This window comes from Panthera pardus, unplaced genomic scaffold, assembly GCF_024362965.1.
Source record: "Panthera pardus isolate Hobbes unplaced genomic scaffold, ASM2436296v1 HiC_scaffold_25, whole genome shotgun sequence".
NCBI classification, from domain to species: Eukaryota; Metazoa; Chordata; class Mammalia; order Carnivora; family Felidae; genus Panthera; species Panthera pardus.
The window spans coordinates 94,482,682-94,510,257 of record NW_026526821.1 but is presented as its reverse complement, the minus strand read 5'-3'; the positions used below and the strand labels follow the sequence as shown (position 1 = coordinate 94,510,257).

Genomic DNA, 27,576 nt, shown 5'->3' with positions numbered 1-27,576 from the left:
CCATTACTTACATGTCACTTACCAAGGACTTTGAAGAGCTTTGCTATTTCTGATCTTATCTTATAAAAACAAAATGGTAAGTTTGATCTGAGGGAACCAAATGATTCAGTCTCAACATTTGGTTAACCAGCTAAAATCTCCAGACTTGAAATTAGATTTTCATTATCACTCCTTTTCTAAGTATCATAATTTGTATATATATCTCAACTGCCAAACTTCTTTCAGCACATTACTAGAGCCATTTAATTTGCTAGAAAAACTTTTAGTATCTTTTAAACAACTTATCTCCTATAAATTTCTGATCCTTTGCTTTCTACCAGAGTGAGAAGTTTTGGAGTGAAATGAATACAACTGGTTCCATATTCTGTTCAGTGAGGTTGAGAGTCATCTTGGCCTCTGTATTTTTTATCAGCTTCATAAGAATGTGGGCACTGTGGTTTATTTTCACTGACATTTGCCCTGGTTAGCAGATTCAAGATTTTGCTGGAGATTATCAAGAAATCTAGACCAGGGGCACCTGGGTGGCGCCTCGGTTAAGCGTCCGACTCTTGGTGTTGGCTCAGGTCATGATGTCACAGTTTCGTGGGTTCAAGCCCTGCACTGGGCTCCATGCTGACAGTGCAGAGCCTGCTTGGAATTCTCTCTCCCTCTCTCTCTCTGCTCCTCTCCTCCTCCCCCACTCATGCTGTCTCTCTAGCAACATAAAAAAAATAATAAAAAAATTTTAAAAACTTAAAAAAAAACAAAGAAAGCTTGACGAGAGAAAAGTTCCAAATGCTTGTTTCTGCTATTTTACTCCAATCCAAGAGCAAACAAAGTGATTAGTCAAAGTCACAGTTAAAGTCCAGTAACTTTATAGGGCAAGAGATAACACCAGAAGGAAAAAAAAATATTGAATAAATGTGAGCTAAGATGATGAAAACGAGTAGAACCAATACTTAAGACGTGGTGAAGGTAGCATTGGGAACTGTCATCCTTAGCTCTCTCTCGATTGCTGAATAATTAGATATGGTGAATTGAAGAGAAACTCTATAAGGACATTTAAGTACAAACACTGGACAAAAAAAGAAAGGTAACCTCATTAAGAATAGGACTGTCAGAGAACGATAGTTAGCTGTAAAATGTGTACGTAGCCCATAAAACATTATAGTCTTTTCAGTTCCACCCACACTGAGGCGAACATCAGAGGAAAGATGGCCTGTCACAAAAGTTACTATTTAGTGTTCTCCTTAATAAGGATACACTCCAACACAGTAACACGCTACTTTTCCAGGACCCTCAACTCCCCAACAGCCAATACTGGACATAAACACAGAAGCCCCTGAGCAAATACTGCAAACACCTCAAAAATTTGAATTAGGCGAGGCTCATTATCAGAGGAAAATCCTCCTGTTCTCACTCCTATTTTAATTTTACATGCAATTCTGAGTTTTGTGATCTATGTCTTTAGTCTTCTCAAATTAAAAACAACAGAGGGGCTAAGGAGCTGTTAACTTTAGCTATATTGACAATTTGGGGGAATAGAGGCTGATAGTGAATCTATCAAAAGCTAAATGACTATATCATCGATTCATCCTCTATAAAGGTAAACAAATTTCAATTCTCCTGTTATCGCATGATGCATTACTGCATAAACATAGTTTAGGCATGCTCATAATAACAAGTCCGTATAAAGTGTTACTTCTATGGTAAATAAAAGAAACATGGAACATTTCCAGGAAGTTCCCAACAAAAAATGTGATACTTTCAAATGAAGCAAATTAATTCAGTCCAAAGCTTTCATTTGCTCATGAGTAGAAGACCATGATGAGATTAAAGAGAAAAATACAGGGGAAGTGATGGGTTCCATAAATTCTCATGTCTTAACTTAGTTTAGAGTAAAGAAAAATTGTCAACTCTCCCCATTGTTATTTGGTGTTTTATTGGAGGACAATCTCAACAAATTGGATTAAAAAAAAAGAAAAAGAAAAGATACAAATGTTAGAAAGGTAAACACTAAATTATGCTACTACCTACAGATAATATGGCTATATCAAGAAAACATAAAAGAATTAAAAGATCAACTATTAGAATTACTCTAAGAGCAAAGGACAAGGTGGCTAAATACTAGATAAACAATAAAAATATCTAATATTACAGCAGTAACAAATAAAAAAATGTAGTTTTAAATATCCTATTCACAATAATCATAAATTGGTTTTTTAAATATTTATTTATTTTGAGAGAGAGAGACAGCACAAGCAGGGGAGGGGCAGAGAGAGAGAGACACACAGAATCTGAAACAGGCTCCAGGCTCTGAGTTATCAGCACAGAGCCCAATGTGAGTTGTGAGATCATGACCTGAGCCGAAGTCGGCTGCTTAACTTACTGAGCCACCCAGAAGCCCCTAATCGTAACTTGATATTATCAGAGATAACCATAATACAAAACGTAGATGGAAAAAATGGTAAACAATTTTAGTGAAGAACATAAAAGGCAACTTGAATAATAGTGAGACATACCATTTTCTTGGGTGGAAAAACAAAAATGTTAAGATGTCATTTATTCCTATATTATTCTACCAGTGGAACTCCAGATATACAGTAAGTCAGCCAGAAATCCAAGACAATTCCTCTTCATTCAGTTCAGTTCCCTTTCCAAATGAAAGTCAAAATGCTTATATTAAATTGGATAGAAAAGTTATTTAGGGTGTGCATATGCAGGATGCTCACTGCTCACTTTTTGGCCAGTATGTCACATGTTTGGGATGGAAACAACAAAAGTAGTTTAGATCTAACAGTACATAAGAAGGTGAAGGCTACCCTTTTAAGGATTATACTATTCTTGGGAATTTTCAGCCTAGCCACACTATGCAAACTCTCTGATTCAGTCCTACTCTCCTACTAGATGACTGTTCTCTCTTAACTGCCTCCCCCCGCCCCCCGCAGCTGCCTCCTGCCCACTAAGAATCTATGGCACGCTACACTATTGCATTTTTCTTTTCTCCTACTTGAAGCTGTCGTTTTTCACCTTGATGTTATACGCTTTTATTCTTCTTGACCTGTACATATATTTACACTTAAAATTGTGAAAGTTAAAGCCCATCTATGTCGGTTCTACTCTGGTATTTTACAGATGAGGAAATTAGGCTTAGAGATGCATCATGATAGGAAAAATAACTTCCTCAAGTTCACATAAAATTAAAGGCTAAATTATTCCTGTTCTCGACACTAACTCTTTAGAACTTTATTTATTTTTATTTTTTTAATGTTTGTTTATTTCTGAGAGAGAGAGGGAGAGAGCGTGAGTGGGGGAGGAGCAGAGAGAGAGAGGCAGACCCAGAATCTGAAGTAGGCTCCAGGCTCCAAGCTATCAGCACAGAGCTCTATGCGGGGTTCAAATTCACAAATCGCGAGATCATGATCTGAGCCAAAAGTTTAATTGACTGAGCCACCCAGGTGCTCCTATCTTTAGAACTTTAGAACTCAGTAGTTTCTTCTAGTCTTTATAACTGAATGAGAGGCTGTTAAAGAATAAAATAATCTTAAAATATATTTATTTTCTCTATTGTCTCGATATTGTCCACGTGTGTTATTTGTATCCTACTGTTATCTTTTCATTCAATTGCATTATTTAAATATCTTAATATAAAAATGTATTCATCAATGTTAGGGAAATGTCAACAAATGATTTTATCCTACCATTCTGCAATGCCTTATGACATCTGATGTATTCAAGGGTCTCAAAGCTGAATAAACATGCCAGGACTTTTTGTATCAGATTAGTATAAAGGGAAGACAAAAGTATTGTAAATGTGTTGTAATTAACAAAATCGCAGGGCTTAGGGTTTCCATATAATGGCATTCTTCTATGATTAAAATAAGAAGAATAAAGGAATTTATTGCTTACTCATGAAGAACTGATATATACTAAAGAACAAGAATCAGAAAGTTTTTAATGAACACAAGTACTATTTAATCTCACAGATGCCTCCACTACCACTCCAGTAAGTTGGGGAGTATCCAAACGACCAATGCAAGCCAATGCTGCATTCAGTTTCAATGTAAGAATGTAATGGAATCTGTGACTGGATGCCTTAGAGAGGTCAGAAGCAGCAGGGACACATTCTGGTCAAAAGGTGGTGATCACAGAGGAAGCCCAATGACCTCTGAGGCTGCAGGTATCTGTCCGATATCCAGACTGAAACTAGGTCTTGAGTAGCTGATACTTACCAACTATTAAGTGTCTAGGGAAATCTTTTAAGAGATGGCTATTTTATGGAAATTCCTGTTAAACGTTATACCTCCTTCTACCCCGACCAGGCACTCTCTCTAATCCCCACACCGACTTTATCCAAGCCAAGAGTCATATAAGATCCCAAATCTCTCCTTTCCTTTCTAACAATTTGTGAGTACATTTCTTGTGCAACAGAAAGAAGAAAACAGAAGAAAAGAAAACAAAAGAAAATAAAACAAAAGAAAAAAACATAAAGTTCTATCCAGCAACAGAGACTAGGAGTAATAGCATGAATATTGACACATATAGAATTGGAATGTTTCCAAGGTAGTAAAAAGACCAGTCCTCCTTGGGAAAAAAAAGTTGTGTATGAATGATATAGGAAGTAAAGCTAGACAGATGTGGTGGAACAAACTTTGAAAGACTTTGAAAGCCAAGCTAGAGAGTTGAGATTTTATTAGTCACTCCCAATTTTTGGAGCATATATTTAAAGTGTTCATTTTTCTCTTTCCATTCATTTCTCAGCCCACTAACTTTTGCTTTTATTCCCACACCTCCTGTAGCAGAGTCCTCTTAAACTGATCTCTTGCTAAGGTAATCAATAAGTTGCCAAAATATAATCATTTTTATTGCATCATACCATTCTGCCACATTTAGTGCTATTGACTTAATTTTCCTTCCTCCTGGAAATATCTCTTGGCTAATTCTCTTAGCAATAATCTTCTCCAAATTTCAGTAGCTTTAAAAAGGACCTTATCATTAAACTTATTTCTCTCTGCACCTATCTTCATCTCCCTCCCTCCTATGTTAGGAAAGGTATTCTACCACCATTCCTATAACTCGTCTTTTGGATACATCCAGAAGGCCTTTCTGTAGGGTATTCAACCTTAGCCTAGAAGGATAACTCAATTTCTCTCTAGCTCTACTTACAATGTTTCTTTAATGTTCTTGCCTCTCATTAGAGGAGAGAAGAAATCCTTCAGCTGGTACATAAGGATATAGTGGTCAAAGCTCCTATGACCTTGACATAATGATGGTCCCGATGGACCCTGGCCAATGGAAAACATTAGCAACAGCCAGTGGATGGGCACCATTATTTCCAGATGTGTTGATGGTATGATCTGAGTATAAAACCATGAGAGCCAGGCTCGTATAGGCTGCTCATCATCCAATGTCCTGAAAGTAGGCCCTCCATTCCTGCATTTTAACAAGATTCCCGAGTAATTTATATGCACATTAAAATCTGAGAAGCACTGAATTTTAGGACAACAATTCTCAGACTTGATCATGCCTAAGAATCACCAATATGCCTGATAGAAGGCAAATGTTTAGATTTTACAGTGTTTCTGCTCAGGGAGGTCTGGGATAGGGAATTGTGCATTCACCACATGAAATTATGATATATATGGATTATGGACCTTACTTTCAGAAACAGTAGTCTATTTGAAGCAAAAAAAAAGTGAGAGGTGAAGGAATGACTTGTAACAGGTAAACTCTTTCCCCTATTTTGCCTGCCATGATATACCACGAGTCCTCAAAAACAGCTTGTCAATGAATTGACCAAGTGACTCTTGATTGAAAGGTGATCTCTATTGCATAATAACAAGGAACTTGGAAAAGTAAGATTATACAAATATGAATACTAGGAATCAAACAATCGTTGGAACTCTCCAGAAAACCAATAAGACTGAACCAAGAGCTGGAAATAAAAATGTCAACTTGAACATTGTTTTGCTGGATTCATGCACTTTGCAGATAGGAGTAGTAAGTCTTTGTGAATTCTACTGTTGCCATCTCTCCGGAGTACTTCACTGGTCATAATTACTCAGCTACAGTAAAAGAGGGCTGTGATGACTACTGTAGCTTAAAAAAAATCAATTTAAGCCACTCTGACTGGTATGAGGGGATATCTCAGTGTGGTTTTGATTCGTATTTCCCTGATGAGGAGTGACGTTGAGCATCTGTTCCTGTGCCTGTTGGCCATCTGGATGTCTTCCGTAGAGAAGTGTTTATTCATGTCTTCTGTCCATTTCTTCACTAGATTATTTGTTTTCCAGGTGTGGAGTTTGGTGAGTTCTTTATAGATTTTGAATACTAGCCCTTTGTCCAAGATGTCTTTGCCAATATCTTTTCCCATTTCGTCAGTTGCCTTTTAGTTTTGCTGATTGTTTCCTTTACAGTGCAGAAGCTTTTTATCTTCATTAGCTCCCAATAGTTCATTTTTGCTTTTAATTCCCTTGCCTTTGGTGATGTGTCAAGTAAGAAATTGTTGCGGCTGAGGTCAGAGAGGTTTTTTCCTGCTTTCTCCTCTGGGGTTTTGATGGTTTCCTGTCTCACATTCAGGTCTTTAATCCATTTTGAGTTTATTTTTGTGAATGGTGTAAGAAAGTGGTCTAGCTTCATTCTGCATGTTGCATGTTGCTGTCCAGTTGTCCCAGCACCATTTGTTAAAGAGACTGTCTTTTTTCCATTGGATATTCTTTTCTGCTTTGTCAAAGATTAGTTGGCCATACATTTGTTGGTTCAATTCTGGAGTCTCTATTCTATTCCATTGGTCTATGAGACTATAGATGCTGGAAAGGATGTGGAGAAACGGGAACCCTCTTGCACTGTTGGTGGGAATACAAAATGGTGCAGCCGCTCTGGAAAACAGTGTGGAGGTTCCTCAAAAAATTAAAAATAGATCTACCCTATGACCCAGCAATAGCACTGCTAGGAATTTACCCAAGGGATACAGGAGTGCTGATGTATAGGGGCACTTGTACCCCAATGTTTATAGCAGCAGTTTCAACAATAGCCAAATTATGGAAAGAGTCTAAATGACCATCAACTGATGAATGGATAAAGAAGTTGTGGTTTATATACACAATGGAATACTACATGGCAATGAGAAAGAATGAAATACGGCCTTTTGTAGCAAGGTGGATGGAACTGGAGAGTGTTATGCTAAGTGAAATAAGTCATACAGAGAAAGACAGATACCATATGTTTTCACTCTTATGTGGATCCTGAGAAACTTAACAGAAGACCATGGAGGAGGGGAAGGGGAAAAAAAGTTACAGAGAGGGAAGGAGGCAAACCATAACAGACTCTTAAAAACTGAGAATAAACTGAGGGTTGATGGGGTGTGGGAGGGAGGGGAAAGTGGGTGATGGGCATTGAAGAGGGCACCTGTTGGGATGAGCACTGGGTATTGTACGGAAACCAATTTGAACAATACATTTCATATTAAAAAAATCAAGAACTTTGTGAGGCAAAATGTTTGAAAACAAAATTATCAAAAACAAATTATTTATTCCAGGAGCAACTGAAAATAAATGAAAAATTCTTAAAAGAAAAAAACCTAACTTAAGATAGGAGAAAGTTGGGGTGACTGGATGACTCAGTTGGGCATCTGACTTCAGCTCAGGTCAAGATCTCATGGTTTGTGGGTTTGAGCCCCACTTCAGGCTCTGCTGACAGATGAGAGCCTGGAGCCTGCTTTGGATTTTGTGAGTCTCTCTCTCACTGTCCCTTCCCTGATCATTCTCTCTCTCTCTCTCTTTCTCTCTCTCTCTCTCTCTCTCTCTCTCTCAAAAATAAATAAACATTTAAAAAACATTTTTAAAAGATAGGAGCAAGTTAAACGTGCAAATGGTAATATATTTGATAACATGAATCTTCTCAGAGAAATCTTATATCAGGTTTTAAGAACTGCCAACTAATGAGTCAAAATGGCATTTTCTCTGAATTATTCCTTCATAACCTGGCTTATTATTAATTTAACAATTATAGAGTAAGCCTAAATATGGCTTATGCTTTTCCTTATAAAATATATGAAAAGATATATGGTCACCTTGTGGTATACTCTATTAGAAGTTATTTCTTAGCACAGAATCTCCACAACATGTAAGGTATGTGGACATTATGCACATTGGAGAGAAAGAGAGCCCAGCAAAGTGAGATTAGTTCTGGGGAAAAAGACCTTGATAATATAGGACTTATTGTAGCCATGTAATATCTACAGTAATATTTTCGTGTCTTAGAAACTATTACACTAGAATTTCTTGTTGAAGTGGTCTTTCTTCCCCAAAACAACTCTAAACCCCATTTTAGAGAAATATAATTAAATCATAAAAACCAGTTATTGATAATTCCACAGCTTCAAAAGTCAGAATCCAAAATGACAATCTTTAACAATACACGAACAATTTATGTAAAATAGAGAATTATTGTCTGTTTTTGAAATTTCCCCACTGTTATTTGATATTGACAATGCAGAATTCAGATACACATTCACTGATACTGACACCTGGAAACAAGCATTCTTAAACTTGGAAGATAAGAATTTATTAATTTACTCTGAAAGAGACCTGAACCACTACTAGTTAATTATTGCTATAAAGACAGCCTATATAATGTGTTCCATTTAAATTACTGTTTGTAGACTCACCTTCAACCTTTAAATAAAATCACAAGGCAAACCTTCTCACTCGGTTGCTTTGGCACACATTTCCTCAATATTTTATTTTCAAGTATGTGATACCAAAAAGTAGAATCAGATATTAACCCCAAAACAGACATTCTATAGTAGCGTGTCAGGTATTTTTAGAACCAAAATATCCCTATATTACACTTTTTTCTAGACTTCAGTGGCTGCTATTTATAAAGTAATACAATTGAGTGCTAGCTAGATCATCCATTCATCTTGTACTTAAGTAATTCAAACTTTTTCTAAGAAGTATCTCAGTAGTGTCTGTAAGCCAAGATGAAATAGGGTAGTCTTCTCTTTTGGTATATGTTCTTCATGAAAAACTCAATTTTCTTTAAAGGATGTTAAACTAACATTTTTCCCACTCTCTATTAAAGGCATGCTGTTTCATATTTAAGTAGGAGCCCAGGGGAGCTCCATTTCTCATAACCTCTGGGGAGTATGGTCTAGATTCACTGCCTTCCAAAAACTTGTCTGAGAGAAATAGCATCTAGTTTGCTTGAAGGAACTTCTGTCCATTCTCTCTCCACCTATAATAAAATCACAACCATTCTAAATTAAAGCAGAAAAGCAAAGAGAGAAATTGTACTATACTGGAGACTGGTAGAATTGTTTTTACTGCATTGGGGTGATATCACGTACCTCGATGGGGAAATACTACCATGAATAGTTTTAGGAACTCACTTTGTATACGCAGGGTTATTGATGGAAGATATTCTCCATACTATACAGAAACTTCTGTATGACTCTAGTACCAAGAATATTGCAGTTTCTCCTTAAAAACTGGCTTGACTTTATTTTATGGGCATTAAGTTATATAATAAATTAATGTTACCATTTTGCTTTGGCATCAAAAAGTTAAATCCAAATTTGTGGTCCTTGCTAGAAGAAATATGACTTGATAATTATTATTACTGTATTATTCCAAGGCTTTGCTCTTATTTGTACTTATATCTACATTGCTTTTTTAAAAAATCACTTTCCTTTAAGGTATATTAACCTTCAGTTACCTTATTATCCTGTGAAGTCTCCTTGTATCTTTGCTTAAATATTGCATTCTGTTGATTCTAAATATGCCTGTTTTCCCACACTTTTACAATATCAGAAACAAGGATGAGTCCTACAATCTATGTCACTTTAAAAGACATATTGATAGTATTTTATTTCTTTTCTTAGAAGCACTTAAATATATATCTTTTAATTAATGGTATCTTTGATTTGATAAAATATGATAAAGCAAATAATCACAAGATACAAAATTATTTAAAGGATCTACTCCTAGAAACTGCAAAACTTTCAGTGTCTATTTACAGCCAATGAAAAACGAAGCTCAAAATTAAGGCACTGAAACAATGCCAGACATTCACTGAAAGAGCATCAGAGTTGGGGATTTTGAGTAAGAAGGCATTTCTGTTTTTAAAAGTCCTAAATGTTTTAACTATCGTTATCCATCTGAGGAAATCCCATGCTGTTTTGAATGTCACCAAAAATAAAAGAATGACTAAACTATGTCCATGATTCATTACTTTGCATTTGCAAAGGTTAAAATAAAATGAAACAAAATGAAACTAGACTGTTCCAAGACAGAGTAGAAACACATCTGAAACCACAATAGACAAAAAATATTTTTCAGTCAACAGTATGTTAGCTAAAGGAGTCAGCTGACCAAAACCTCCATTCCCTCTAAATCCATCGTCTTTTTACTACAGTCTTTGATTGACAAAGACATTTGATTCCATATTTTCTTTCTTTAAGATTAGTAGACTCCAACAATGTCCACAGTCTATAGGGAATGATGGACAAAAAGTGGGATGCAAGAAAACTATCAGGACTCTATATTGTTTTTTGTCTAAAAATATTTTTTTATTTAAATTCAAGTTAGTTAGCGTACAGTGTAGTCTTGGCTTCAGGAGCAGAACCCAGTGATTCATCTCTTACAAATGACACCGGGAAAAGGGTTCATCGGGAAAAGTGCCCTCCTTAAGGAGGCTCATCAGCCATTTAACCCATCCCCCACCCAGCCACCTCCCTCCAGCACCCTCAGCTTGTTCTCTGTACTTAAGAGTATTTTATGGCTTCCCTTCCTCTCTGTTTTTATCATATTTTTCCTTCAAAATGAAGCCAGATTAATGTTTCGTATAAGGACTTACACTAGCACCGCTACCCATCCATACATCAGATAGTCTTGAGCCACGTTTGATAAATGGGTTATCTTGAGGGAAGGATAGGGGTTCACAAATCCAAGGAATTGGTATTAGTAGCCTTTCATTTTTTTTTTTTAACATTTATTTATTTTTGAGACCGAGAGAGACAGAGCATGAACAGGGGAAGGGCAGAGAGAGAGGGAGACACAGAATCTGAAACAGGCTCCAGGTTCTGAGCTGTCAGCACAGAGCCCGACGCGGGGCTCGAACTCACAGACCGTGAGATCATGACCTGAGCCGAAGTCGGACGCTTAACCGACCGAGCCACCCAGGCACCCCAGGTAGCCTTTCATTTTAATGTAAACCTGGTGAGATTTGAGGATTGTATTAACTGATTTTCAAACACACATGTGTGTGTGTGTGCGCGCACACACACACACACACACACACACACACACACACACAAAATGCACCAGAGACTTACAAAGACTCTTACAAAGAAACCAGAGCTTGAGATAGTACTAAAAATGCAAGCATGAGTGAATTATAAGAAAATAAAGAGCTGACCCTCCCCCTACTCTTAATACTAGATTTCTGTCAGCTACATATGAGCCTGAGGAAAAGACAATCACATCAGAGCTGCAAGTTAAATCATATGCATTTACATCTGTCATTGCTAATGATGAATCTCATCCCAGTTTCCTTGAGATATTAGCTAATGATGGTCTAAAGCAAATGTGATTTGCAAAACTTTTTTAAAAAGTTAAGCTTACAGTATATTTAGCCATTTTGATTATATATTATATATGTATTTTTAGTGAGAAATAATATGATTTATATATTATTGTTATCATTGTTAATGGAGAAGACTGATAGGTGCTTCCAAACCTATTTCTCTTTTCCCTGGTCACAAGATGACACTGTTTCACAGCTTCCCTTGGATTTGATGTGGTCAGTTGAATTCTAGACAAAAGAATGTGAGAATCAGTGGTGTATGCTCTTCTCAGTCTGCTCTGCTAAAATCCTCCTCCAGGTTTATTCCCCCAGTCGACAATGTTCAAACCAGGTTTTGAAGAAGGATAAAGCCACAAGATGGGAGGAACCAAGGAATGTAAGTTTGCCCTTGGAGGAGAGAGACCCATGGAACAGAAAGATCCGTTGGGTCTTATGTAATGAGATGAAAACTTCTATTACATTTAGCCTCTGAGATTTTTTAAGGTTGATCTGTTACAGCAGCTAATACTAACTATAACACCATATTATTTATAGTTAAAATAAAATGTTGTTTTTACAAGTTTACATCATTATTTAAAAAAAATCTGGTTATGTATATTTTATAATACATGTATTATATTAGTTTAGGAATGCACATTTATTTAGAAAAATAAATAACATACACTATAAATATATACATACACACAGACACATACACATACAAATGTGTGTGTGTGTGTATACTGTTTTTGGATACTGTTACAACATTTCTGCTTAAACATTTTGTAGATAAAACTTTAGGTTTCAGTCTTATGCTTTTCATGCAGTTTTTTTACATACTTCTTTCTTTGAATTGTGGGATACAAGTTCCCATTTTCCATACGAGAAAGTTTGGCTTAGTCAGTTAACATCCAACTTTTGATTTCGGCTCAGGTCCTGATCTCACATGGTCTACACTGAGCATTGAGCCTGCTTGAGATTCTCTGCCCCTCCCCGACTCTCTTTATCAAAAAAAATTAAGTAATTAATTAATTGATTACTTAATTAAAAGAGCCAAGTTCTTTTTCTTCTACAGTTCTGAGAAGCCATTCTTCAAAACATTTCAATGACCTAGGAATAACTAAATTGACTCTCAATGGTATATTTCTCATAGCAGAAAACAGCACAGACATTAAAATCACATATGTAAAGTTTTTCAAGTCAGTGCTCAAAGTTTTTCTCAGGTTAAGATCCAACTTGAGTGAATCAAAGAATTATTAAATATGAAATTTCAAGGAAGCCAATTAATGCCTTTAATAAACTGTGACATTAGCACAGATATCATTAAATAAGTCTATAGATATAGGTACATATAATCATTAGTTTTGTAACCCACTGTGTCTACAAAGACTCTCATTAAATGCTCCTTGTCAACTTTACTCTTACATGATTTAAGGAGGACGCAGGTATGATATCTGTTACCTGTGAGAACTTCATCTGAATATTTTGTTTAGCTCTTAAAGAAGTAAACTACATTTGGTGGTGAATAACTGGAACAAAGTTATAAGACAAATATTTGCCCTCCTACTTTTCAATTTGAAAGCACTTTAAGGAACTACTGTCCATTTGCTTGAAGATATCCCAAATGTCAGGATATTTTCTTCAGTGTCTCTTGCCCCAGTGCACCTCACTGTCAGCCAGATTTTCTACCTACTAAAATTTGCACCAAGCTCCCGCCAAGATGCATCTTCTTCTGTCGCTCACAAGCATCTTAAATTATCTCTTTCCTTTAGACCAAATGATAAGCAAAACCCACTGTACATCTGAACACAAAACACCACCGCACAGATAGGTCTGATGGTTAGACACAAGCTACTACACCTGTCACTGTCACTGAATCAACACTCTGGACATTTGGGGGGAGTGTCAATCAGCTTGAATACTCAGTACAGAAAAACACAGTAATGAGTTTGAGAAATCAGAAAAAGTTATTCAGAAATAGATTAACCACGCACAGAAAATATTGGAGATGACAAAAAAGATAACAGGATTCCTGGACTCAACACTTCTAATGAGGAAGTCTAAGAGCATCAATGAAATCAAAGTTGCAACACAGGTGATTTGATTACTCTATCAACATACTCTGTCTCTTCTTATTTCATATGCTAAACTTAATAGTTGTCCCAGAAGCAACTTTCAAAATTAATAATGCAAAAACAAAGAAATCTTGCAGTAAACTAAAAAAATGAAAAACCCAAATTCTAACATAGACCAGGAGATTTTAGCATAAATTATAATGATATTCAGTTAACAATAAAAAAGAAGAGAATCATACGATCAGGCTATTCAGAAGCAAACATACATAGTATTAATTTCTTTATTTTTACTTAATACTTTAAATGTGTTTAAATAAATTTCTCCAGCAAGAAAGTAGGGATATAAACTCATCTTATGAAATAAAAATGATTTGTACATTTCCTCAAACTTTTTGTAATAGCCATTAAATTTATCCGTTCTTTCTCTCTCACCCCTCTGCATTGTTTTTCCTGCATGCACACACACACACACACACACACACACACACACACACACAGAAAATAAAATGTAAGCTACGATTCCTACCATGCTACCTTGATTTTTATAGTTTTGTCATGTGACATATGTTTTAAAAATACTGTATCAAATTCTAGATCCTGGTAACTTTGATATATTTAAAATGTAAATTTCAAGCTATCTTTTGTAACTACTGATAAACATTCTTGGTAAACTAAAAAATATAATATTTGGAATTAACACTAAAATGAAAAAAATACATAAGCCATTAGTTTTTCTTGGAACAGAACCAACATTAGTAGTCTCATATAAAGTGATTGATACACGCAAGCCCCTGGGGGATAATACATTTACTACAAAACCTTCTGAGTTCTACGGAAATAATGTTGCCCCACTAGCATATTTTAAAACAGCTTCTTCCAAAAACAAAAAGCAAAATAATCCCACCAAAATCTCATTTTTTATAGTTGATTAGTTTCTAGAATCAAAACAAATCATGATTAATAATGCCACCTTGTTCTTTCCTTAACAGAACCCTAAACAAGTGCTCTCTAGATATGCCCAGCTTTTTACACACATAGAATATGTCCATGAAAATGAGGAAATGAAAGTAGCATCTTTATTATGCAGAAAAGGACACTGAAGCACTGAGAAATTTGCCTGCCAGAGGTCATAAAGCCCAATGAAGAAGAAGAATTCTCATTTTAATTTGTCTGACATTGGCAGTTATTCCCCTAAAATAATGTTCAACACATATCTGCCTCATTTTATACACAGTATAAAATTCTAAAAGCAAAATCAACTGTCTTTTATACCTAGAAAATAAATGTTGCCATACAATTTCATTGTGGTATGCATGGCATCCCCTTTTTGAAAATGTTCCCTTCTTTTTCAAAGAAATAATTATATCATCTAATGACATTTTCTAATTTTATCATGTAAGTATATATTATTATTCTCCCATTAAACTAAAAATCACTGGTACAATGCCAATGATTTGAAAAAGAGCCACACTGACATTTTCCTGTAGGGTCCTGTCTCTATGGATAGAATGCCAGCCTTCCACCTGAATGCACTGCTACACTGTCTAGCTGCAGTTCTGAAGCATCACTTCTAAAAGACTTCAAGGTTCTAGGGACTTGTAGATTAAATAAAGGGGAAAATGAACAGGATGTAATTATCCTGTCAAGATTCTTCTTGTAAACCTTTATTTGGGCAATTTACAAGAAAGAAAGGAGCTCATTTTCTAATTCAGAATACTATTTCTCTTTAAAAAGTGTATTAGCATTTTTGAAATTGCAGAATGGGGTCTAGATGATCAGTACTAAAGCAATACTGCAGAATGAAATGTCATCAAAGGCAGCGGCATGAGGCAGTGGAAAGAATACAGGTTTTGGAGACTGCCATTCCTTTGGGTAAGAAATCACTAAATCAGAGACTCTGCTTCCTATTTTTAAAATTGAAGGTAATAATATACACCTCATAGGAATGTGGTGAGATTTACATATGATACTTATTTAAGGCACTTATCTCAGTAACAAAGGAGATGCTCCAAAAAAAAAAAAAAAATAGTGAAAACACAACCACGATGGGAAAGTCTCGGATATGAGGTCAGACTACTTGAACTTGAGCCCAGACCAATCACTTATTAGTTTGTAATAATGAGGTCAATTAATTTCTTTGGAACTCTTTTTTTCAGCTCTAAATGAAAAATTATCCCTAAGTTATTTTTAAACTCTTACATTCTATATGCTAATAAAATAAAGTTTTTAACTTGTAGTTCATGATGAGCTTTATATATAAATATTTGAAATGTATTCCCTGTATCCACTGAGATAGACTAAATAAATGGACGAATATTAATTTAATATTAATGTTGATCCCCAGGTGACAACTCCAGTCTTTTACTGAAGTAGTTTATGAAATTTCTTATAATTTTCTTTAGCTATTCCCCTTTTTTCCTCATAATATGTTTTCATAAACTTCCAAACTGAATATACCTGCAGAATACCATTAAATGACTTAATTTCTGTCTGATTTTTTCATTTTAAGAAAGCATAGTTCACATTTCTCTTTACTTTTTCATACAGTATAGGAAATAGTTCAATAGTTTTTTTTTTTAATGTTTATTTTTGACAGACAGAGAGAGAGAGAGAAAGAGAGAGACTGAGCATGAGCGGGGGAGGGGCAGAGAGAGAGGGAGACACAGAAAGGGAAGCAGACTCCAGGCTCTGAGCTGTCAGCACAGAGCCCAATGCTGGGATGGAACTCACAGACCTTGAGATCATGACCTGAGCCGAAGTCCGATGCTCAACCGACTGAGCCACCCAGGCGCCCCTCAATAGTTTTTAAATTAAATATTTACCTTTCAAAAAATTATATTTTTAGCAATGTGCTGGTGATTTTGAGGAGCCAAGACTTTGCTGAGCCAGAAAGTCTTAAGCAGGTGTTGAATTGGACTAATTAAGCAACATGTAATCACTTCCGGTTTTCCATTTGCTCTTTGTGAATGCAGATAAGCAACACAACTGATTGCCTAATTAGACTATTTAAAACAGACTCACTTTTTATAGCTAAGGAATTTTTTTAACCCACAATTACAAACTCAAAACATAAAATGTGTTCTGAAGTCTTACATATTTTTCTTCTTTTTCTACCCACCACTTTTATAATTTAATTTTTTTTTCATATTACTTTAACAACATGAACATAGGGGATAAGAATAATAAAATGCCCCCACATATAAAGGACATAAAACACTACATGGTTCACTGCCCTTACAGTTTTTTCTTAGCAAGAATAAGATGTATCTTCTCTTGCCTGACTCATTCTGAATAAAAATCAATATATTTAGTTGGCCTAGGGATCAAATCTGAGAGATGGGCCTCATTACCACTATAACCACTTAAATCAACTAGCCATGTACCTCTCGTGGTTATCAAACTTCAGATGGAAAAGGGCAAAACATATTCTTCTTTTTTTTCATCCTTCTTGTCCCCATACCTGTAGACAATAAGGATGTCCCCAAAGTTCAGTTATAGATCACTAGACAAAACATAACAAATCCAAGTCCATTTAGAGTTCTTCAAGGTACTGTTTATATGCTCTTAAGTAATGTGTGTATAAATTAGGGATTGTGTATATATACACACACACACACATACATATATATATATATATATATATATATATACACACACATATGTATATATATGTATATATAATAAGTACATTACATAATAGAACATGTAATAGAATATGAATACATATATATATATATATATATATATATATATATATATATATATATTCATTCTAACATCAAACTGCTGGCTAAATTTTATATGGTTTGTGTACCTAAGCCCAAATAAGCACAGTCTCATAGCCCTGTACTTGGAGACCCACAGACCCACATCACCAGGCACATGGAGATATGCCCAGGCAGCTGGATTCATGATCACTCTGTTAGCAACATCAGCGGCCTCTCATTATTCAGTTACTGTATTGCAACTGCTTCCTTCTGGACTGAAAGTGCATTTCCCAGGCAGCACAGAAGAAAGAGGAACCATAAATGATGTGTTGTAAATCTATGAGTCAAAGAAATTTTTTAGAAAAGAATAGGAGAGACTCTCCAAGGCATTTAGGGGAGAAGGTGTTTCATAATACAGTGCATTGACAAAGAGAAAAAGAAGTGAATAAAAATGAAAAGATAAATGACAGAAGACAGTCTTTTATAATAGTTAGATGATAAGTATAGCTATAAGGTCTTAGGAGAAGCTCTCAGACCTTATCCAATGCCAAGTTTTATGTTATCTTTTTATTACTAACATTAAGATATTAGAAAAATATAAATGCATATTCACCAACTGGCCCTTCTGCCAGTAAGGCAAGGGAAGTACATTCTTGGGTAAGTTGCCCAGAAAAGGTTTGGGTATTTACAATGCCTTCTCTCAAACAGCCTGTACAACTATACTGAAAAATGATATAAACTGTTTGCCAAATAGAAGTAACATCAGATGGATTCTTGCTTAAAATCACATGAAAGTCAGTGGGCCTAGCCAGGGTTTGCAGCCAGACCTGACTCTAGTCATCATTCGAGCCTGATCATCCTTTATGTTATGTTTGAATAGCAAGATGGATCCTGACAATTTAGATAGAGATGTTTTCTTTTATGATACAAATTCAGATAAAATTCGTGTAAAGTGAACATTATGGCATGCTAAATATGAAAGACATGTATCATTGTGGAAGTGGAATCATAATTTCTAATTACAATGAAAGCTTCTACAACTCACATTCCAGGCCTAAATTCCCTGAAATACAAAATGTAAGCAATGAGAGTATTGGACAAAGGCTTCTCTATGGCCCCTTCTAGCTATGATGTGCTATTAAACAGGCTATGTGCCACATAGCAGGAGAAAGCCAGGCAGGGCAGCACGACGACCAGAGAGTGGGTACTGCAGGGTAGCTGTGTTGCAAAGACAAGCTATGCATTCATAACTGAATCATTAATTCTTTAAAGTGGTGCTAGCATTAAGCAGGAATGTCTTCAGTAAACAACACAGAGTTGACTCCATCCCTTTAAACCTTGAGAAATGCAGAAGTTCCTCTTATTCCCACAAAGGTTTCTTGGGGAGCCACCAAGAAAACAAAGGAAAACAGAAAAGCAAGAAAACAAAGGGGAATATCTCCTGGGATTCTTAAGGCCTCAAGCCCTAACACAAACATGAGGATTCCTAGCCTCTCTTTCTTGTGCCTTTTACCCCTGAGAGGTGTCAGTTGTCACATTATGAGATGGCATATGAGATGGAACCCAAAGTTAACCACAAAGAGAATGGGCAAGAGAACCAGAGAAGTCATCTGGAGAAAGAGGCTAGGGCCATCAGAGGCTACTAGGTGCTATTGTGCTCCATGTTGGGCTAACGACACAAATTTCAAAAGTATCAACATAGGTAACATCCAGCAGGGCAGTCCAGGGTGGGGACAGTACCTGAGGAATTCCAAGCTGCTGATACTGGTCTAAGCTAAGAAGTTGGTGCTGATGTCACGATGGGTCAGAGCAATCTTTGCATTAGAGGCAAGACCTAGGCAGAAGCTGAGGGATCTAGAGGCAGATTCAGGCTTCTACCCAGCCAGGAGACAATGGAACTGAGAGCTTAGTAGGGAGTCAGGCCCCATGTCCCTAGGCTTCAGGTACAGGGAAGGACTTCAGCACCAAGAGAAAAGAGGCAGGGAAAATGAGTCAAAAGACCAGTCCCCAAAATTGAACCAAAATAGTAGGGTGTGGGAAATGTTAGAACTCACATATATTCATCTTCTGGACACAAACTGCCATATATATTAGTAGTAAGACTCAGTTGCACAACCCATATGGTAGGGGGTTCCTGCTCGTATTAGGACTGACTGGACACTGGACAGGCCTGCAGTTCCTATCCACATACCCTTTTAACCAGTCTGGGTATCTTCCTACTACAAACAGATCCAGACTTCTGCATATCTATGTGCAGCTCATGAAGAAGTACCTTCTTAACTGAGTGGACACAGTAAGTCCTGAGAACAACTTACACCGTCTACTTAGCTGATGCTGGACGTTCATTGAATAGGCAACATGGACACATATTCAGATGATAAAGTCATTTATACAATGAGTAAGATAATAAAATTCGAATCCGGCATACAGAATCTAATACTTGATCTCCTCCTAACTTCGGTTTCTCTTCTTGCAGTGCAAAACCCCTGCTTTAACTCTCAACAGCTACACTTATGTCAGTGAAGGGAAAGCAATCTATGTTTAGAAATGACTTTTGATCATCAGCACAACTGAAAAGATTCTCTTCCAAAGACAGGAGAAAGTGTTGCAAAGAAATCAGCAGGGCTGCGAGAGAGCCCCACTCTAAATCTGGTAAAACAAAACAAAACAAAACAAAACCCATCCAATCTTTACAAAACTAATAGGACTCATGGAGGAGCAAATGAGAGAACCATGTGAGTCTTCAGGGAGTGAGAAAGACACATCTAACTCTGCTTGTCTTTTTTGGCAGAAAACTTTTCTTATGGAAACATCAAAGCCAATTGATTTTAAAAAGGACCTTTATAAATGTTACAATATCCCGTTCATTTACTTTATACTTCGGCTTTTTTTATTTTACCACAGTTATTCACCTTCATTTCTCTTTATACTAACATATAATTTCTATCTTCAAAATAAAATTATAAGGCAGTTCCAACTTGGTAGACATATTAAAGTTCACACAGGAAAAAGCAGCATCATAATTCAGAATAACATTACTCTCAACTACATAATCAAGACCAGCCACAAACTGGATGTTTAATTTAGCGACTCACCTTCTAGCTTCTACAAATGTTGACCGAGTACCTACTGTGTCTATGTGCCATTCAGGATACTGAGCAGTGGGTATACCCAGGCGAACAAAGCAGACATTGTCTCTGTTCTTATGGCTTTAGAATCCAGTCACGGGGGAGAAAAACATTAAAGAAAGAAATGTAATAAATATGTAACACAAATCTTAACCAGTGAGATAAAGGAAATGGATAGTGTGCTCTGAGACAGAAAGGAGGAGAGGTGGTGGGCTCATTTTGTTGGATGGTTAGGGAAGAGTGTGGGAGTCGGGTTAGATGATGTCAGGGAACAGAGACACTGTGAGATCTGTAAGTACCACTCCATGCTGATACAGCTAGTTAGGATCATTGTGGAAACCTTCTATACTCTAATTATTAACTACTCTAGATGCTCAGTCAACACTTCAGGTAACTGCCTATTTATGTTAACTCCATACACATTCCTGAGAGCATGATGATCCTATCTCACACTCCCACTCTCCAACAAAACAAATCCAACCAAGGCTTCCACATCAGACAATAAAATTCAGCCCAGCTCACCCACTCACACATTTGGTTAGCCCTGTGTATTTTGCTTATTAAATGTGTTACATATATTGTGCCTTTTATTGCTGATAAACCCATGCCCATGTTGCTCCTCATTTTATGCCCAGCGCTCATAGTGAGTGTTCAAAAAATGTAAGTTGAATGAATGAATAAATGATTACATATACCCCTGCTAAATATTTATGTAATTTACTTTTTAGAAAACTGCCCTGAATTCTTTTGTAAAAGACCACTGCAGAAAGTCTATTTGAAAAGTGATGAAATATTAAGAAATTTTACTATAAAGACTATTTCCACTTTTTCTGACTTCTTTTTTTCTAATTTAGTTGAATTTGGGCCCATCTTCAGTGTATATATAGTGTTATTGTAAAAACAGAAAACATTTTTAATACCTTCTTAACAAAGTTGGTATTGTTTTACATCCTCATCCAAATATATTAATTTGAAAACTGGAACATCCAATAGTGACAGCATATTTTCCAATAATGAGAATTTTCTGTGATTTGACTAACCAGGTTTGAATATACTCAACAGAACTGCTATGTTAACAGGAATTGATGCTTTCTGTCAGTCAAAATTATTTAGTAACTATTATTATAAGAAAGTTATTTTACCAGATAATATTTAGGAAGGAAATGAATGTGTTTATGTATAGATATTACCATTCCTACCTACAATTTATTAAGCAGTAAGGAAAAGCAAGTACAAAATATCATCTGAAGCTCATATACAGAGCAGAAATCTCTAGATGCAGAATGGAGAAAGTACCAGGCTGCAAAATATAGGTACTGAGCTTAATGATTGAGATCTTGGCCCCATCTAGGAGCACAATATGGTATAATTCATACTTCTCTGGACCAATGGCGGGGGGGGGGTAAATTATATACTTCATCTCTTAAGTCTCATATTAGTTCCTAGGTGATTTTCTCATTATAGAACACATGTGGGTATTCTACTTTATTCGGCTTTTCCTTCCCTAGGTCTCATATAGTGTTAAAAGAAGTGGGAGGAAAGTTGACCTAAGAATTTGATGTCCATTTAGAAACTTTCTTATTGAAAGCATCAGACATTTCAGACAAAAACCTTTTCTATACAATATTATCACTTAAGTACAATAATAGTAACTTTTAGATGTGTATGCATTACCATATATATATATATATATATATATATATATATATATATATATACATACAAAACAAAGAAGGCAATGAAAGTAATTTCCAAGAGGTAAGAGACAATGTTTTTGTAGAAGTGAGGTCAAATGTTTAGGCACAATGCATTCCCAGAGGCTTCATGTTTAAATCACAGCCTGAATTATGTGGGTTCTCTTTTTACATCAAACTAATGGATAAAGGTAGCAAAATTTCCAAGATAGGAGAAAGTAGAAACTGTTCACTTTTTATCCCTGTTAATTTCCTGACTCAAGGAAAATTTGAAATTTTCAGAATTAATGAACCAATTTCATTGATAATTTATTAATAGTGTCAAATTTTATGGTAGGCATATTGTAAGTCTCTCATACACCCACAGCATGCTGAGTATGATTCCTCTAATCTCTATAGGGTTTTACTATTAACAAAGGAGATAATTCTTCTACCATGAAACACTTGTTAATAAATGCTCTTATTAACTTCATCGGAAAAGCAATACACATTGTGTCATAGAATAAATCAAAGCATGTTGTTATCTGCAAGGGAGATACAATTACTACAGACGGACGTTACATCTGCTGTTTTTTTCTTTTTTTTCTTTTACATGTACAAAATTATTCTCCAAGCATCAAACCTGACCCAAGAATTATCCAGAAGTTCTAAAGCTAAATGGCCCTCAAGAGATTCCGGATGACCTCAGTGCTGGGAGTCTAAGGCACCTAATAGGGATAAACACATCTACCCTAGACTTCATGGAGGTGCCAAAATCCCATTCCAACCTTAAGGACTTTGGTCTCAGACCAGATAATAAACTTCTGATTCAGGTCTACCAGTATATGTTTTCTAGAGTGGAAGGTGGGTTCTAGTTCAGCTACATTAAGCAACATTTACTCTGTAGGCATTGCCACTTCTATGTCCCATATAATCTCTGAAGTTGATCCCACCTCCTGAGCTGCCATCCCTAGGTATCTTGATAGGAATTTTGACGCTTCAAGTGCCTTGCCAACTCACACTTTACCTTGACCTTGTAGTCACCTCGACCATATTTACTCCTAATTTTCTCTTACCATGTGACAATGGAATCAGTCACATCTATAAATACACATTAAAGAATATGAGACATTGCTGTTTATATATCTCAGATTCATGGTATCTTAGCAATGATATGGTCAAGTTTCCAGCCACCCGAGAATCCCTCAGTAGTTTCTCTTGGCCATGCTGTTGCTGCTTTTTCTTTGGTTTGGTGAAGCCATGCCTTCATCATGTAGCCTAACCCACATTTCTCTTAGGAAGCCCTATGCAGAGGTTATTGTGCTATGAGCTGGCTGGAGAAGCCAGTACCAAGAGAAGTGCCAGCTCTTCTGCCCTCCCTCCACTAACAAAAGTCAAAGGAAGCAAAATAGAACTCAGCAAAAGGATCAGAAGGAAACCACCACTTGAATCTTATTCCCAAGGCAGGCTGTAGGCTTTTTTTCCTCACCCAGATAATGTTTACTTCCATCAAAAAAGTTACTTATGTAGTTAAAAAATGTAAATAGTGCTAAAAGGCTTTTGCCAAAACAGTATTTTGTGTAACTCTCCCCCCACTCTGCAGCATTCAAACACAAAAGAAGTGACTTGCACGTCTTCAAAAGTGTTTCTTCTGATATTCACAACCATATTGCCATATCATGTGTATATTTCCATTCACTGGGCCTAGATCTACCATCTAAAAAAAGACATGCTTTCCCATGATAGTCCTTCAAATATATGCAGTTGCTAGTAGGGCTCTGCTTTATCTTCTTCAGGCTAAATATCAGCCATTCTTCAATTCCTCCTCTGTGGTTTTTAAGATCTTTCCCTAAACACTTGCCCTCCTAAGCATGCATAGTAGTTGATCAACATCCCTTTTATTTATATTAAAAACAAACTGTAAGTAATGTTCCAGAAGTGGACTAACTAGTAGAAAATTCAGTGAGTTTATTAACTGTCATGAATGACGCCCCATGCTTCCATGACTAGAATAATGAAAGCTTTCTCTCCATCTTATCTTATTCCCCACAGATATCTTGGGATATGATAACCAATGTCTAAGAAGGTAATTAGACACCTACAGGTGGTGGGTTTAAAGTTCAGCTGGGTCAACAAGTGAGCATTGAGAGATATATGGAGTGCACATTTGTCCACATATTGATGGGGAAGGGGAGAGTTAGAAAGTTATTTCTCTTTCTCCTTGTGTGTTGAACCAGCACTACCTATGGTAATCAAATTTTGTGATTTAGAAGTCAGCATGTGTCTAATACAATTGATATCAGCAAGACAACTAGAGAATTAAGAGAATGTCTGCAATTCTCTAATGAGGAGGAAGCATCTCATAGCCACACATGCCCTGGACACGTTTCTTTTAAGGATGGTAAAAAACACATAACATGAAATTTACCATCTTAACCATTTTAAGAGTACAGCATAACAGTGTTAACTATATGCAGACTTTTGTGCAACAAATCTCTAGAAGTTCCCTGGACAACTTTCGATGTCGATCTGGCCCAAGGTCACTATGGACTGTCCTGCTGAAATCCTGGAGCACTATTTCAGATTGGATAATTCGTGGTGGTAAAACCTTGGTTTCCAAGCATAATTCATTCTGGAAATATGCTTGTAATCCAAAGCACTTCTATATCAAAGTGAACCATTGGCTTAGTTGTGATCAGGTGACATTCAGTGTCCCATACTACTCGTATTGCAAGATATAAGTCATTTATCAAGTTAAAATTTATTAGAAACATTTGTTCATCTTGCAGAACACTCACAGAACAAGTCACTCCCAGTCCGAGGTTTTATATATTCGGAAACACGCGCCATTGGAGGAAGAACAAGTCTGCACTCCAGGGTGGAGCAGGTTGTGCCAGGTGCAAGCAAGGTTGAATCCAGCCCTCTTTCTGCTTTCTAAACCCTACTCCAAGCCAAGCGTCAACCAGAAGAAGGGGCAGTTTGTTTGTTGTTGTTCAAACACAGGCCATATGAATAAGCACTGACCCTCCAGGAAGATGGGGATAGGGAAACAAGGCTGATAAGTAGGGAAATCAATGAAGGGCCTTTTCCTTGGGTGCTTTTCATATTAACTTAGCAGTCATATTTAGTATACTGTTTGGAAGTTCTTCTATCCTATACGCTAATTTTCTTTAGTTAACCCAGAACTTCTGTGAAGCTTGATAAGCCTGCCCATGGCAAATCAATCAATCAATCAATAAATAGGGTAGCAAATGAAAATTTTTATCTGCCTCCTGGTTCACCTTCATATGGTGTCATATGCAATGTGCTTTGAGGCCAATGTGTCCCAGGCAATGACTACTAAATAAGGCAGTGGGAGCCCCTGGCTATGCTGGGAGCCCCGGGGTCCACTACTGGAGTGATACAAGCTCCATGAAGGTAGGGATCTTGGTCAGTTTTATCAATATATTCTAAGCAAGTAGAACAGTTCCCAAGGCTGAGTAGGTTCTGAGGAAATATTTATAGTACAAATGATTCAGGGGGAATGTGATAACATGTGGATTTCTATGTTTGAAAAGCCATTTAAAAAGGGAAATAATTTTGTGACTTGGATTGATTTCTTTTCTTTCTTCCTTTGTAAGTTTTTAGTTGTTTTTTTTTTTTTTCTTGGTGAGGAAACCTTGGCAGGATACTGGTGTTTTCTAAGGACTCACATACCTGCTGCTTAAAAATATGTTGTTGAATATTGCTAGGCATCTTAATTAGGCTTATCAATCTGAGTTTCTAGAATCAACATATTTCTTTTTTGTGAAAACTATGACAAAACTACAGTTTTTGATTTATGCATAATTTACCTATGATTTTTTAAACATTATTTTTGAGATTTGTTTCACAATTTTTTTTTAATTTCAAAAAAGTATGTTGCTTAATGATCCAATTTTCATGTCAATGTTGGAAATTTGGATCAACAAATACTTGTAATTCTAAAATATCTATTAATACCACTTGGCCAGGTCCAAGACATGCCATTAAAATTTTTTTTAATTACACATTTTATTTTGATTTATTTATATTTTTCAAGAAGTGCACACACAAGCTGGGAAAGGGCACAGGGAAAGGGAGGGAGAGAATCTCAAGCAGGCCCCATGCTAAGCGCAGAGCCCCATGTAGGGTTCCATCTCATGACCGTTAAATCATGACCTGACCAAAGTCAAGAGTTGGACACTTAACTGATAGTCACCCCTATCTTGTTATTCTTTAAAAACTAGCTCTTGTCTCCCCGGATTAGGTAATGCTTCCCTGGTCGTGCCATTTCTACTGTGTCTCCCTTTACCAATTGTGTCTTATGACCTGCAATCTAATAATGATATTTACATTTTTAATGGTTAACAAAATCTAAAAACTAATGACATGATACATGAAAATATATAAAGTTCACACTTAATTTTCCATAAATAAATGCTATGGAAATGCAGACACACCTGTTTGTTTACATACTGTGTACTGCCAATTTCTCAGGACAATGGCATAGTTGGATAGCTACAACAGAGACTATATGGCCCACAATGTTGAAAATATGGCCCTTTATAGAAAAAGTGTCACAGCCCTTATTCTTAGCTATCAAAATAAAGTTTTCTGATGAGCTGTCCAGGAACCAGGGACTTTTTTCTGACTTATTTGTACATACCCACTTTACCTCTTATTTGTAAGAAAACAAAATAAGGAGAAAGGCGGGCACACGAAAACTGACAATTTAGTATTATGTCCAACAGTTATGAAGGCCTGTGATACACCCTTTGTCTTCTGTTTTTATCTCAACTCCACCTTCCTTTTGTCTCAGAGAGAAAGGGTGGGTGAAAAGAGAGAATGAGAGAAAGAGAAAGAGAGAGAGAGAGAGGAAGAAATTAGGCCAGCTAAAGTTTGAGGGCCACTAATCAAATGATAGCACAGCAATCTGATGAACTTTCCTTCTACAGCATATTTGGAATCCAAGAAAGGTAATAAAAGGGACGAGGAGGCAACACTGTGCAGCTAAATGCACTGTCAACAGCAGTCTTTGAACCACTTTATCTTCAGTCTGTTCTCATTGCCCACGAGACAAAGAAATAAAGCATAAATCAAATAATCTCAGTGGAGAGACTGCCATAGGTTTTCTCGCTTCAAACAAAGGTAAAACTGTGCTAGAGTTACCATCCCACTTCATACTCAAACACAGTCCAAACTAAATATCTTGAGAGTCTACTTTTGCTTAACACTGTTTTAGAAATTATGTCTCACCTTTAAAATAAAAAAAGGAGAAAATGAGAGTATTTCAGTAATAATCCTAGATCTTCTTTTTCAGTTCAGCCAGAAGCAGTGTGTGTGATTGTGTTTGATGACAAAGGTATTCCTTTGATGAAAATGCCTCAAGGCACATTCAGCCCATAAAGAATGTGGATAAACCATAGCTCAAACTGAAAGGGAAAACAAA

General features: G+C 36.3%; 1 protein-coding gene across 5 annotated transcripts in view; it reads right to left on the bottom strand.

The window, feature by feature from the left end:
• Positions 1-27,576, bottom strand: part of CTNNA2 (catenin alpha 2) — a 1,099,255-nt gene that overhangs the window by 872,791 nt on the left and 198,888 nt on the right. The window lies entirely within an intron of this gene.